The sequence below is a fragment of the Pelodiscus sinensis genome, chromosome 3 (genome assembly GCF_049634645.1).
Source record: "Pelodiscus sinensis isolate JC-2024 chromosome 3, ASM4963464v1, whole genome shotgun sequence".
NCBI classification, from domain to species: domain Eukaryota; kingdom Metazoa; phylum Chordata; order Testudines; family Trionychidae; genus Pelodiscus; species Pelodiscus sinensis.
The window spans coordinates 150995340-151009275 of NC_134713.1; the positions used below are offsets into that span (position 1 = coordinate 150995340).

Sequence of the window (13936 nt, forward strand, 5' to 3'; positions counted from 1 at the left end):
GGGTACCTGCATGGCCCCACAGTACGCTAACATCTTTATGGCTGACGTAGAACAATGTTTCCTCAGATCCCGTCCCCTTTTACCCTTTCTCTACTTATGCTACATCGATGACATCTTTATGATCTGGACCCATGGCCAAGAAACACTGGAGACATTCCACAGAGATTTAACAACCTACACCCCACCTTCAATCTCAGCCTGGATTATTCTACACGAGAGATCCATTTCCTGGATACCACAGTACAAATCACCAATGGTAAATTAGACACCACGCTCTACAGAAAATCCACCGACTCATACAGTTACCTTCATGCCTCCAGCTCCCATCCAGAACACACCATACGATCCATCATCTATAGCCAAGCCCTTCGATACAATCGCATCTGCTCTAATCCCACTGACAAAGACCAGAAACTTCAGGATCTCTACCAAGCATTTATAAACCTCAACTACCCACCTGGAGAAATAAAAAAACAAATTGAAAGAGCCAGACAAATACCCAGACGCCATCTACTTCAAGACAGACCCAAGAAAACCAACAATAGAACACCACTTGTCATCACCTACAGCCCCCAATTTAAACCCGTCCAACACATTATCAATAAACTACAACCTATACTGGAACAGGATACTAAACTCCGAGAGGCTCTGGGAGACAGACCCATAGTCTCCTATAGACAATCACCTAACCTCAAGATGATTCTTACCAACAACCACAGGACATACCCCACTAACACCAACCCTGGAACTTTCCCTTGCAGCAAACCCCGTTGCCAGCTTTGTCCACATATTCACTCTGCTGATACCATTATTGGACCTAACCAATTGAATTATAAGATCAAGAACACATATTCCTGCTCATCCAGAAATATACTTTATGCTAACATGTACCGACAATGTCCGTCTGCTATGTACATTGGACAAATGTCTCAGACACTTTGCCAAAGAATCAATGCACACAAAACAGATATTAGACAGGATCACAAAGAAAAAACAGTTTCTTGCCATTTCAACCAGAAAGGGCATTGTCTCAACGACCTGATTACCTGCATCCTGCTTCAAAGACCTTTGAATACCAGACTTGAAAGAGAATCCTCTGAACTGTCATTCATGCTTAAATTTGACACTTTACGCCTAGGTCTTAACAAGGACACTAATTACCTTACCCATTACAAAGATAGCTTCCCAAATGATCACCTCTAATATCATTAGCTCACAGACATTTACCTCTCCCCCTCATCCCCCTTCTGTTCTGAAATTTCATTTATCCTTTTCATATGTGTTCATTTTTTTGATTGTATCCTTTGGTATATATGGTCATGCCAATTTTCTTCCACAATTTGATCTGAGGAAGTGGGTCTGGCCCACGAAAGCTCATCACCTAATAAACCATCTTGTTAGTCTTGAAAGTGCTGCATAGTCCTGTTTCTGGTGGTATTTCTTATTTTTCTAAAAGCCCCAGCACCCTGGACTGCAGTGATAAACTCAGACTTGTGCGTTTGTTTAAAAAAGAAGTTTCTAGCCCTTAAGTTGCAGGAAAAAGATTGAAAATGTGATTCAAATGCACCCTGAAGTCTCAAAAAAGAGTATGCCAACAGAGCATCCCACAAAGATTGTGTCAACATAATCTCACAATCTTTAAGTTAATGACATGGTTTTAGGGGGCATACAAGTGTTCCCTCTGACTTTATCCATTCATGTGCTGAATAAATTGTATTATGTGCACCAAGGACATGTGAGGCTGTGCACCACCAGTAGAAAGGCATGCTGCTGGCTGTGTACACTCTGCTAATCAGCGAGGTGGCACCTATCTCCTGAGTGGCTGCCCAAGTGCTCAGCTTACAGGGAACATGAGAGCAGTAGTCCATTAAATTCAAAATACTAAGAATTACAATGAGTGGTAAATCTTTACACGACCAGGCCTCGAGAAATCAAGCATACAGTTTTTTATTCAGACAATTTGTGTTTTGCCGAAATAATGGCTGCATAATCAGATTAATGTATATCTTTCCATCTTTGGTCTAAGTATTTATATTGTCCCCTTCACCATACAAACATACCATCTATATCTTTGCCTTCATCTTCTTCTTCCCTTCTGTTTCACCTTCTGTATATTTTTCCATGCATTAAATTCCTTCCTAATTCCTGTTCAGCCTAGTCACCGTGTTCTCTTCATTGAAGTTCCTCTTAAAAACTCACTTCTGCTTTGTGAGCTACAAACATTTAATCAAAATTAATAGCACCATCAAGATATTCAGATGCCTAAACTGAGTAAACAGGTAAGCTTGTTATCCTTTCCCACATCACCTTCCATTGTCCCATCACTCCCATTTTGTTTCTTATCCTCACTTTTTGTGTCATATATGAAATGTAGATTGTCCGATTTTCATTCAAGGCCTTTTTCTTGTTATGTAACGGGCCCGGCGCACTTCTGAGCCATGTATAAATAATAAAATAATAACACTAATGACAACTAAGCTATAAATGCTACTTATGATATAGCTATATCTACCACCACCGAGGCATCACTCTAACTGTGACATTTGGGATAGATAATGCTAGGCATCTAAATCTAATTTAAATTCTTTCCCGGCTTTAAACATGGCTTCCAAACCAGATGAACTTAAGCCCAGGTATGTGACTTTATGCTACACTGGTAATCCATACTAACTAGGAAATAAATTTTCAGCGATTAAGTTGAATTGTTCGTACAAAATGCCAGCTTCAGCTTTTCACCCATACAAAACAGCTTGGAAAATATATACTACATGTGTTTATTATAGCTACAGTCACTATGAACATCTATAACTCTCCAACAATTTCTTTGATTTATGTTCAAAAACATACAGGGCATGAAATGATGCCTGCAATCTTACATTTTTCTCAAGTACATTGTGGGGAGCAGATATATTCCAAAACATCATGTTAGATTCCCTGTTATGTTTGCTTTTTAAAATAAATATATGATAATCAATTACACATGCTTCAAAGCAACTGCCACTAGATTCCCCATCAAAAAGCTGTATGAAAAAAGTTTCATTTTCTTTTCCCTTAATATCTGAGTTTTAGTAAAGGACTGTGCCCACATATGAAGAAAGGAAAGATACTTTTCTAACATAAATGACAATAAATCTTAACTCACACCAACAAGCGTACCACAAGTTTACTGAAAAGAGACATCTTTGTTGATCAACATCCTAATAAAAGTATACATGCTGTGAAATTCTTAGTTAAATGTGTTAGCTTCAGTGAGAGTGATACCTAATGGCCATTGAGTTTTAGGTGAATATGGGCCTAGATGTAAGTGAATCTGCACCTGGGTTCTAGTAATCCTGGCTTCTTCTTTGAGCAAACATGGCCTGATTTATCATTGCAACCAGCCAACATTTCTCTTTTCAACATGCCAATTGCAATAGACTCGGCAACTATAATAGGGTTTGGCTTTGAGACGCTGGATTTCCTTGAACCGTATACCCAAAGGATACAAACCAGACTGCTCAAAGCCAAGGAAAATATTCACATGCTCTCCTGGTTAGGGGAGCACCATTTTTCATATAGCTCTAATACTTAAATCTTTCAGGGAGGGAGTTAATCACATGTTGCCCATTGCCTATGCAGCCACACCTAGAGAACATCAACAGTTGCTCACCTATTTTCACAGTGGGAAATAAGCAAATATTAGTTATCTGGGAATAATCAAGAAAAATCTCGGTCAAAATCAGAGGAAGACTGCCCTATCCATTTGATGAAATTTACATGCAAACACAATGCCAGAGACCAGTGTAAAAACAAAGAACTTATTTTAATGATTATAGCATCTCCTTAGATGCCTATGGATGAATGGAAACATAACACTGTTCCGTTTGAGTAAAACGCACTATTCCCATAGTCTGATTTTTGAAAGGTATTTCAAATCAATATAAAACTGCAATATCAGAAAATTTTATAATCATTATTTCAAATAGGCAGACTTGAAAGGGTCTCTTATTCATAGGGAAATCTTCAGTTAGTTTTCCTAGTACCAGTGGTTCAATCAAAAGATTCACCAACTGCCCCCTGGAGAAAACTGAAGATCTGCATTTAAATGGAGATATAGTATTTCCAAATGCGCAGTACCTGGAAGGCAGACTGTCAAGGTTTCTTCTTAGTGAGTGGATCTCAAATTGTATTAGGTACATTTCAGTGCAGTAACTATCCCCATTTCATAGGAGCAGGACTATTGCCATATCGTTTTTCTATGTGCATACTTCATAATATTTGTTCTAAGTGAAAATTCAACCCTTATCCAAAACACTCCCCCAAACTAACAACAAGCAATTACTATCTTATATATAATGTTCTGATATGCACAATGAAGACCATATTAGATTGCTTGGCTAGAAATGTTAAATAATTGAAAAGTATGATGACTTAATAGAACAGTAAGCTTGGTTTACAATGCAGGCAATTAGAGCCATAAAAACACTGTGTAAAAATTTTATTTTGCGGTTGACCATTACATATCCTATTTATTATTCAAAAGTAGTTCAACAGCATTTTTCTTCATTAATGTGGCTGCTGGCATTTAAACGCCAAGTCTCTACATTTGGATAATTTTCTAAACACAATTTTAAAACAAGCTAACTAAAATTCAGTCAATCACAGCATAAATACTATATTTTCATGGTTTACCTTAAACGTACTTGGTGGGCTGTAAAATACATTCAAAACCCATGAGACTCTGTAATATAATAAATCAAAGCATGTGTGTGTGTCCTATACATAACATTTTAAAAGCTTGCAGTTATACTAGCTTTGGATGACACATCAGAAAACCAAAATAATATCTTATAAATACTTTTTTTCTATTGTCTATGATTGTCTACAATTGCAAAGATGTGTCTTCCTGTTAGTAAAACACTATAACTTTCCAGCAAAGTTTTGCTTGAGTATGTTGTTAAGGTGTATATTCTGTTTATAGTGAAAAAGACACTCATGATCAATTTCAAACACACACACATTAGTCTGGGCAGCCTCTTCCTGAAATTCTAGTTGCAACTGAAATGTCCCTGTAAACAAGGTTACTGAGAACAGACCAAGATATCCTTCTCAGCAACACCTTCACCACGAGCCCGTCAGCTGTCTACTTAGTTTGTTATACCTTATCTTACAGCACTGACATTCTAATGCTGATTCAAATACAGGATTCAAAATGAAAGATGAACTATCAGATCACTTAATATTGAAATACTGTTGCAGTAGTAAGTGGTGCTAACTCAAGATATGGATATAGTATTCTAATAGTAACCTTTTAATTTCTGAAAAAAAATGCAGACTAAATGCGGTACTGCACACAGTTAATGTAATTGATTTATTTGCTGTATTTTGATACTGAACACATCAAATGTCATGTTTACTTCCTGCTCCCTCTTGAACATTTTAAACTGTAAAGTCCCCTTAGGGGAGATCTGTCAGATTTCAGTTTATGCATTTAAAAATTCACTTGTTATACTGATCCTTTAAAAAAATAGGGAACAAGAATGTAACCATACAAATCATGTCTTGGTCCCAAGCCCTTTGATGTTTTCAGTGGAAGTGCAATACAGTGTTGAATGTCCAGGCATACAATCTAACTTGGGTTATGTTGGGAATACTCTAATTTAAAAAGTAAACCTAGTTAAAGTGAGCATGACATATTTTAGCCTGGTATTTGAGAGGCAGGATATCAAAGCCTGACTCTCTTCACATTTAAAATAAGCAGGGGGTAGGTAGGAAAATAAAAAAATTCTAATTTTTCTTTTTCCGCTAACTTCCTGACACAGCTCATGCACTTCATACAACCAAGACGCTACGTTCATAGTTCTTTGCTGTCTTTTATTTGAAGGACATTCAAATTTCCCTCCCTCTCTCAGACTGTGAAACTGTCTTAATGTTTATGTTTTGTTAAAGTCCCTGTTAACTACATCAAAATGACACAGTTAGGGATAAAAATCACAATAAAAGGAATCGAGGCCCTCAGTTCCATCTTCTCCACACCCCTCCCCCCACTTTCCTCCCTTACTTTACTTTTCTTTTCAAATTCTACTCATTTCTATTTGCCGCTTTCATTAATCCGATCATGTCTGAAATGCATTCCTCCTGTGTGATTTGTAGGTGCCTGTGAAATCTTTTAACTACAGCACACCAAGCAGTTAGAAAACTGCTCCTGCAACACTTCAAAATATATCTTCAGACCACTTTATTTTTCATAGCATTAAGTAAGGTTCAGTTTAAAAAAAAAAACCTGTCAGGCAGGTCACATTTAGACCGCAATATGAGATCACTTCTCTAAAACTCCTCCAGATTGGAGCTGGGGTTCCACCAAGACCAGCATTCCATCCCACATGCTACATCTTTCCCCCACCCCCCAATTTTGTTTGCAAATGACTTGCCTTCTTTGTGTGTATGGATGGCAGCGTGTGTCAGATTGCATGTCCACTGATTCTGGTAGGACCACCGAGAGCAAACGTGCTTTTCCTAGCCAAGCCGCCCCATGTGTCAAATTCACAGCCTCACTGAAGCAACCAGGTTACAGGCAGAAATAAATGCATGCATAATAAATAACAACAACAGTAATTCCCCCAGCGCAGTGACATTATACAGGGCTTCCACCAGGCCTGTTTGGCTCTTGTGAATCACTCATGGAAATGTTTAAGGAAGAAGAAAGGCAGGGAGAGAGGAAAGGGAGCTTCTCTCCCTGCCTGGATCGGTCGCTCTCCCTCTGGGAGCCTTACGGAGGTTAATCTAGGGGGAACCACTGCGCCGTTTGGGGCCCATTGGGGCTGCTCTGGCAACCAGGAGGCGAAACAGCAAAGCAGCAGCTCAGAGCTGGAAAGCCCGGGCACCGCGGAACTTCTGAGCTCCCTGAGAGAGGAGCTAAGAAAAGGCTGGGAGACACACTTAAGGCAGCAGCAGCGGCCACCCCACACAGTGACAACAGCTGGAAAGTCAAGTCCCCCTACCCTTTTGCAGAAGCAGAAACCAGCCCAAGGACCCTGTCCCCTAACTCTGGCTCGTTACAACCTTGTCACTTTCACAGTACTCTTCATCCTTTAGAAAGAAAGGGAGGAGGGGGGAGGGAGAGAACAGGACAAAACCTGCTGGGTGTAGATCTGTCAGCAGGGAAAAAATACCAAGATATATTTTTTCTTTTTTTCAAAAACCCGCCAAAGAGCTGCAAATCGATCATCCCTGGGGCCTGCGCTTCGCTGTGTGGTTTTTATTGCGTTTTCTGTTTTTAAGGGACGGACTCTAAGCAAGTGAAATTGACAAGGTCTGAAGGTGGAAGGGGGGGAGGTAACAAGAGCCCCTATCAGCTGCTAGTCTCGAATCAAAAGCATGCCCCAGATGCAATGTCAGTCTGCAGATGTGCATGATGGAAAGGTGCGGACTCGCTTTACCTGGTCAGGTCAGAACCGCAGGCAGGTTAATCAGGTGAGTCGTCGGGGATTTTAAAGAAGCCGAAGCCGGTTTCTTTGCTAGGAAAGTCTACAACACCATGCAGGGACATTGCAAAATCTTTACACACGCCTCCTTTAACTGGGCTCCCGCGACCTCAGCCGGCGAAGGGGGGACGCTTAGCCGAGGCAGGCCGAGGCCACCTCCCCATGCCCTTGTCAGGGGACCAGGGGGCTGCCCCGCCGCACCGGGGCCATCCAAGCGGCTGCTCTGCACCGGCCGAGGCGGGTTCGAAAGGGGATCAAGGGAGCTGCAGGTCCGCGGAGGATGCGGAGGCCTCCCTCGTTCCTTGGTAGAGTCGATCCGCACTCAGTCTGACCCAGGACGTCACTCTGCCTGTCTGTTTTCTCAATGATAACTTGGCAGGAGAAGGGGGAAGCTGCCAGGTTTTCCCTGGGCGCGTTACCTGGTATGTGCACATTTCTTTGCATGCATTTGGGGGGAAATCGACCCTTTGTGTACGATACATCCTGGTGGCGCTCCTGATGGGTCGGCTCTGCCGTATTCGCCTTGATGGAGCCGCTGTGCCTGTTTTTCGCTGCTGCTGCTGCTGCTGCTGCTGCTGCTAAAGGATCTAAGCATGCGTTCATCTTTTTGTCTTTCATTTTACCTTCAGTGTGACAGTCAGGGCCAAGGGGTCCTTTCTGGTCATCGCCAGGTCCCAGCTGGAATAAACGGGGCTGGGGGGGGGGGACAACCCTCAGCCAGCTCGGATGCTGGGTAGTAAATCCCCCCCCCCCCCCGCAAGAAACGGGGCATTTCTTCCACTCACACACATCAAAACAAACCATTTTCTAAACCATCAGAGGCCGAAGGGATTGGGAAAGAGCCGCAGAAATGCGAGGTGAATCTAGAGAGTCCAATAATGTTTTTGCTTTGCACTTGCTGAGATGCCTTTAACAGGCAGGCAGTGCATAGGCCTTGCACATGGGTTATTTCTGTATCTCAGAAATTTGCCTTAAAACCCCTTGGGAGGAAGGGAGGGGGGGAAACCCCCAGCTGAGTGTATCCATATGGTATAGTATTAAATTTAGGGATTGACTAGTGTTCATTTTAGAGTGAACACAGCAGGGCAGAAAGAAAGGTCTAGCCAGGACTTGTAAAATTCACCAGCTCAATGAAGTATTTTCTTTTTTACAAAAAAGCCTTGAACATTTTTATCAAATATTATTATTTAAAATTATCTTTCTCTACATCTGCTGTAAAGCTTCTAGTATATTTACTGTTGAAAATGTAATAACATGTTTATATATAAATATAGACAGAGTTTAATCCTGCAACTCCCATTAAAGTCAATTTGCTTGCACTGCACATATGTACTTTTTTAAAAAAAAAATCTACTTAAATCAGTTTAGCATTTGCCTTAATGCACATACTTTGTGAAGTCTGGATGGATTAAAGTTGCAGCAAGAAGCTTAGCTTTTCATTTTCTGGCTTTTGTAAGTTTTAGGCCGCATCCTGAAAATACTCAGGCTGTGTCTACACTACAGTGATTATACCAGTGTAACTATGTCAGTGAAGCTATGCCAGCATGACCCTGTAATGTAGATGCAGCTTACAGTGACACATGGGGAGGGGGATCTATTGGTGTAGGAAAGTCATCCCTCAACTGATGTTAACTGCATAAACAGTAGCATTCTTCTGTCAATATACCTGCTTGTACACTGGGAGCTAGGTAAGCATAATTATATTAGGTGCTTGGATATCCCTAACTAAGGTAGGCCAAAATAGTGTCACCTAAACTATGTTGACATTTAGCTACTGCTTTTATTAAAGAGACCATGTGTGCGCATACTTGGCTTCCTGTGTCAGTGGTGTGCAACCTCACCAGGAGCACTTGTATCGATTGTATTATTAGTGTCAGGCATTGTGGGAGGGCTTCTGGAGACTATTAACAGTCAACATAAGCAACCCAGTGTGTAAACTGTCACTGTGTTGAGTCAACCTAATTACCTCCACTGTGACCCTGTGCTAATCAGGAAGATGGTGTTACCAAATTGATGTAAAGAGGCACTTATGTCAGCTTAAATCAAATGCAAGTGATGACTCTTTTGTAGCTAGGTGGAGGCAAGGCAGTTTACATCGACCTAACCCTGTAATGCACACAATGCCCTAGTTATGTCAACCTAACTTTTATGGGTAGACCAACTTGACACACAAGTAGTTACACTGAACTCAAGCAATTTCTGACATCTGGGAAGATACTCACATGCTTAAGTTTTTGCAGGGCTGGCACTGAGTTTGCAGTCTCAGCAGTAACTTAGTTTTTTGCACTGTAGAACTAAAGACTAATAATTTGACATGCACATATATTTTAAATACCAAAAACTGCAATAATGTACATTAAACCTGCACATTTGAATTTCAGAAGTTCAGAGAATGCAAAAATTAAGGGCCTATAGCAAAGTTAACTGCTAATTTGCACCTTCTTGTATGTTTTCTTAACTTATTTTTAATAATAAATCATAATATGATAAGTTACACATTTACCAAGAAAAACAGGAATCGCAAATATTACATGAGTGCAATATGGCTGATGAAACGTTACAGTTGGAATTTTACCTTTTGCATTTCCTATGATTTCAGCTATTGCAACTGTAACATTAGATTAACAATCTTTTTCAATTTAATTTCCCAGGTTTTTTATATGTAGAGAAAAAAAGGAAAGATTGTCTGTGCTTAATGTTATTAGCACATAAATGATCCTAATTGGGTGTTGGCATTCACACTTTATTGAGACGATGGGGTCAAACAGAGGTAAATTCCCACTTTTCTTGCTGCTGTTGTTTGACTGGACAATTTTCTGCAAGGCTGGGTTAATAGGGCAACACCATTTTGATTTACATTGTGATGTCTATATCTTTCAATTTGAAAGAAAGTTGGGGGATAAATGAAAGCATTGGACTTTCAGAATATGGAAGAGTAGAGGCAGACTCTAGAATTGCAGGATCTGTTTTTTTGTTTGTTTGATAGTTTGTTGTTTTTAGAAGCATTTTGTTGGTGTATTGAAATAAGACTTATACACTCTCCTGCATGTAATATTTCTTGGAGGAACAGAATGCATTGCCTGAAGGACTGGAATATACTGCATACTTAGTTACAGTGTGCCATTGTTTTTTAAGCAGCACTTTCTGTTGATTGCAAAGGAGTTACCTTAACAACTAAGGGCATGATATGGCTGCCAGATACATAAATTGCAATTGCTCAACACCTCTCATTGTCTGGCCTTGTGAGAGGAAAGGATTGAGGTTGTGGGAATGATTATTTACACCTTAATTTTTAAATGTAGTATCTTTAAATAAAATCCTTGTATTAAAAATATATTATCTTTCAATAAAATAAATGAGTAATTAGGTCTTGCCTAAACTAAAACACAGAAATCAGTTTAACTCTGGAAGCGAGAGCTATAGGCCTAAGCTCAGCCTTACTGAAATCAGCTTGCGTTGTGCCCACTTGCAGAATAGTTAACTATAGCAGTGATAGAGCAACCTGCAGGCCACATGCGGCCTGCGAGACATTTTGTTGACCCTTGCCCACTCATAAGGTTACCAGATTCCGCTGGTTTCTGTCCACGTAGGGTTTTTTTCTACTGATACTACTAAAGTGACACATACACAGAAAGCAAGGATACATGAAGTAAGGTGCATCCTGATTGCACACAACAATCACTGTGAGAGTCATGAGCTCCCTCTGTACCCAGAACACTGCTGTAGTTCAATCAGCACATCCCGCAAACTCTAAATACACAAGCAGAGTTAGCAAAGGTACCCTATCCTGGGAAACCATCTGGATTAACACAATCTCGCAGACCAATGAGATGAAAGAAGGCCACTTATGTGGCCCACTCACTAGCCTAGGATGCCCATCACTGGCCTATAGAGTCATACAGCAGACAGTTTACTCAGCAGTCAAAGAAGGCTAGCTTAAAAATGAGTGCTCAAAAAAAAAGGCCTACATCATCTCCACTGTGATTAGAATATGAAGTTATAGTCAACCTTTTTCCACTTAGCCCAGTCCTGTCATCTGTTCACTGGTAAAACTTCAATGGCAGACATTCCTGCACAAGGAAACAATGTAGGACTGTGTCTCAAGGGATACTGCAAAGGTATGTTAGCTCAAAATTTGACTTATTTTATCTGCTTGTGAAGCCTGGTAAATTAATTGCAGACTTTTCTTTCTCAAAATAATGTGGGTTTTTTTTTTAATCGCTAACAACAGCCATGGATTTGTGATCAACTCAGAAATAACATGCTCATGTATATTCCAGAAAGGAAAACAATTTAAACAATTAGATTTTAGATTTAGTGTCCATTCTGACTCCTGTTGGAAGTCTAGTAGAAGTTTTATCACTGGGTTTCATTGGAGGCAGTGTAAGAGTTGTAACTGCAAGAATAGCCAATGGGTTATGAGAAACAAAAGCAAAAAACATTTTAAAACAATTAACATAGATTGGCTATGTCATTTTAAATACTCGGGATTCTTTTTTTTAACTTTATACATTGCTCTATTAAAGAAATAGGTATAACTGAAGCACCATTAAAAGCTTATCTCGTTACCTTAAAGAGAAATTTCTAATAGACTTCCACAGAATGGTTTTCAGAATTAATATGGCATTTAGACACACTTTAAGAATAAGAGTCTGATTCAGAACGAATACAGTCCTAAGTCAGGAGGAACGCCACTGGAGTGGAGTATAAAATCAGTGTAAGTGACATTAGAACTGTGTTTCTCAAAGTGGCCTGCGAGGCTCCATGACCACGGCACCGGTAAGTAAACAAACTGGTGAGGCCAGTTAACAGGTTTCTCAAAGTCGTTTTGTGGGCCTCTTTGAGAAATACTTCATTAGAATCAGGCACGTGTAGCATAACTGGTTTATAGAAACATTATGAAAACTAGACTCTAACCAAAATAGCATCCTGTAGTTTAATGCTAAGCAGAATTTTTTTTTCAAAAGTCATCCTGAGGAGAACTAATAGGATTCTTTTTGACAACATATTTTTTTCATCTGGGGAGGCGGAGGGAAAAAAAACCACCCCCAAAAACAGGCTCTAGCTGGGTGGATAAGACATTATTTGTGGTGTGGGAGACACAGGTGAAAATCCTAGTTCCAAATCAGGCAGAGCAGGGACCTTAACTAACCCACTTTGGGTTGTGCCCACAAAAGCTCATGATACCATCTACATGTTTAGTTAGTCTTTAAAGTGCTACTAGACTATTTGTTGTTTATTCTGGCAGGGTATGTCTACACTACAGCAGTATTTCAAATTAACTTAATTCAAAATAGTTAATTCAAATTAAGCTAATTCAAACAAACACATCTATACAAAAAAACTATTTCGAAATAGCGTTTTGCTATTTCGAAATAGCGCATCCATACTGAGTGGACCCTGAACCTAAGTTAAGGCTGGTCGGAGCCAGTGCTGGCAGGGCATCAGGTTAGGACTTGAGTGTGTGGGGCTGCTGCCTGAGGCTAACTGAGCTCCGTGCTTAAAGGGACCCTACCCCCAACTCGGACAGACAGTTCTCAGGGTTCCCCGCTTGCTTGTCTACCTCGATGAGGGACAGCAAAGCAGTCCTGTCTTGGAGTGCCCTGAATGTCCGCACTCGGGACACCACAGCACTCAGCCACATGGAGCCAGAGCTGCCCCATGGCACGCCAGTGCATCTTGTGGGATTGTTGCCATCAGCCCGGCTGCACTTGCTGCAGGCTGCCATGCGGAGGGTCCATCGGGGGATTGTCAGGATCCAGGAGGCCCTGAGGGAGAGCATCCACCCTGAGGAGCCCTCAGAGCCTCCCTGGTCCTCCCCACCAGGGGCTCGTGCCCCATTCCTCCCTCATGTCCTTCCACTTACCCTTCCCTAGCCCCCCTTCCTGAAGTAAAAGAAAAGACACGTATGTTCAAAAATAGAAATTGGGTTTATTGAACAAAACTGGGAGGGGGCGGATGAGCCTCTGGGGAGACTGGGAAAAGGAGGTGGGAGAGGGGAAGAGAGAGGGTGGGAGAGGGGTGGGGGGAACCTGGGAGGAGGGAGCTGGAAGGGGGAAGCAAGGGGGGATATGGGGAGGGGAAGCTCAGGGCTCAGGGTTGGGGGTCTCGCCGGACCAACATGACTTTCATGCAAACCTGCTCCTAGGTTTGCATGTGGCCTTTGATGGCCAGGTTGGCAGCTATCCTGCCATAGACGGCCACTTTCCTCTGTCTAGTGCGAAGATCATGGACGTTGGGGACATCTCCCCCAAACCTGAATAAGGTCCATGATCTCCACCCTGGACCAGGAAGGCGCCCGCCTTCTCCAGCCCCTGTCAGGCTCCTGGGAGCTGGCAGACTGTTCCTGGGGAGCAGTGGAGGGCTGGCTGCCAGTGGCTTGCTGGCTCATGTTTTGGGCCACTGGATCAGGGGCCCCGGTGGGCACTGCTGGCTCTGGGCTGGCAGGCTTGGAGCTGGCACAGGCACTTTGG

At 41.5% G+C, this 13936-nt stretch overlaps 1 protein-coding gene and 1 long non-coding RNA gene across 6 annotated transcripts in view; one reads left to right on the forward strand and one right to left on the reverse strand.

The window, feature by feature from the left end:
* The window catches only part of ESRRG (estrogen related receptor gamma), a 537949-nt gene that overhangs the window by 501059 nt on the left and 22954 nt on the right, over positions 1–13936 (reverse strand). Inside the window, exon 1 of one of the 5 annotated variants that reach the window (XM_014580754.3) lies at positions 7419–7556. The exons of 3 other annotated variants lie outside the window; for them this stretch is intronic. The gene's annotated coding sequence lies outside the window, so the exon portion shown is untranslated. Of the gene's footprint in view, positions 1–7418; positions 7557–13936 lie in introns of those variants that run through there. One more of the 5 variants, XM_075925199.1, reaches the window with a different exon arrangement.
* Positions 7573–13936, forward strand: part of LOC142828023 (uncharacterized) — a 42932-nt gene continuing 36568 nt past the window's right edge. The window contains exon 1 of the long non-coding RNA XR_012902931.1: positions 7573–7885. This is a non-coding gene — a long non-coding RNA (uncharacterized LOC142828023). The remainder of the gene's footprint in view (positions 7886–13936) is intronic.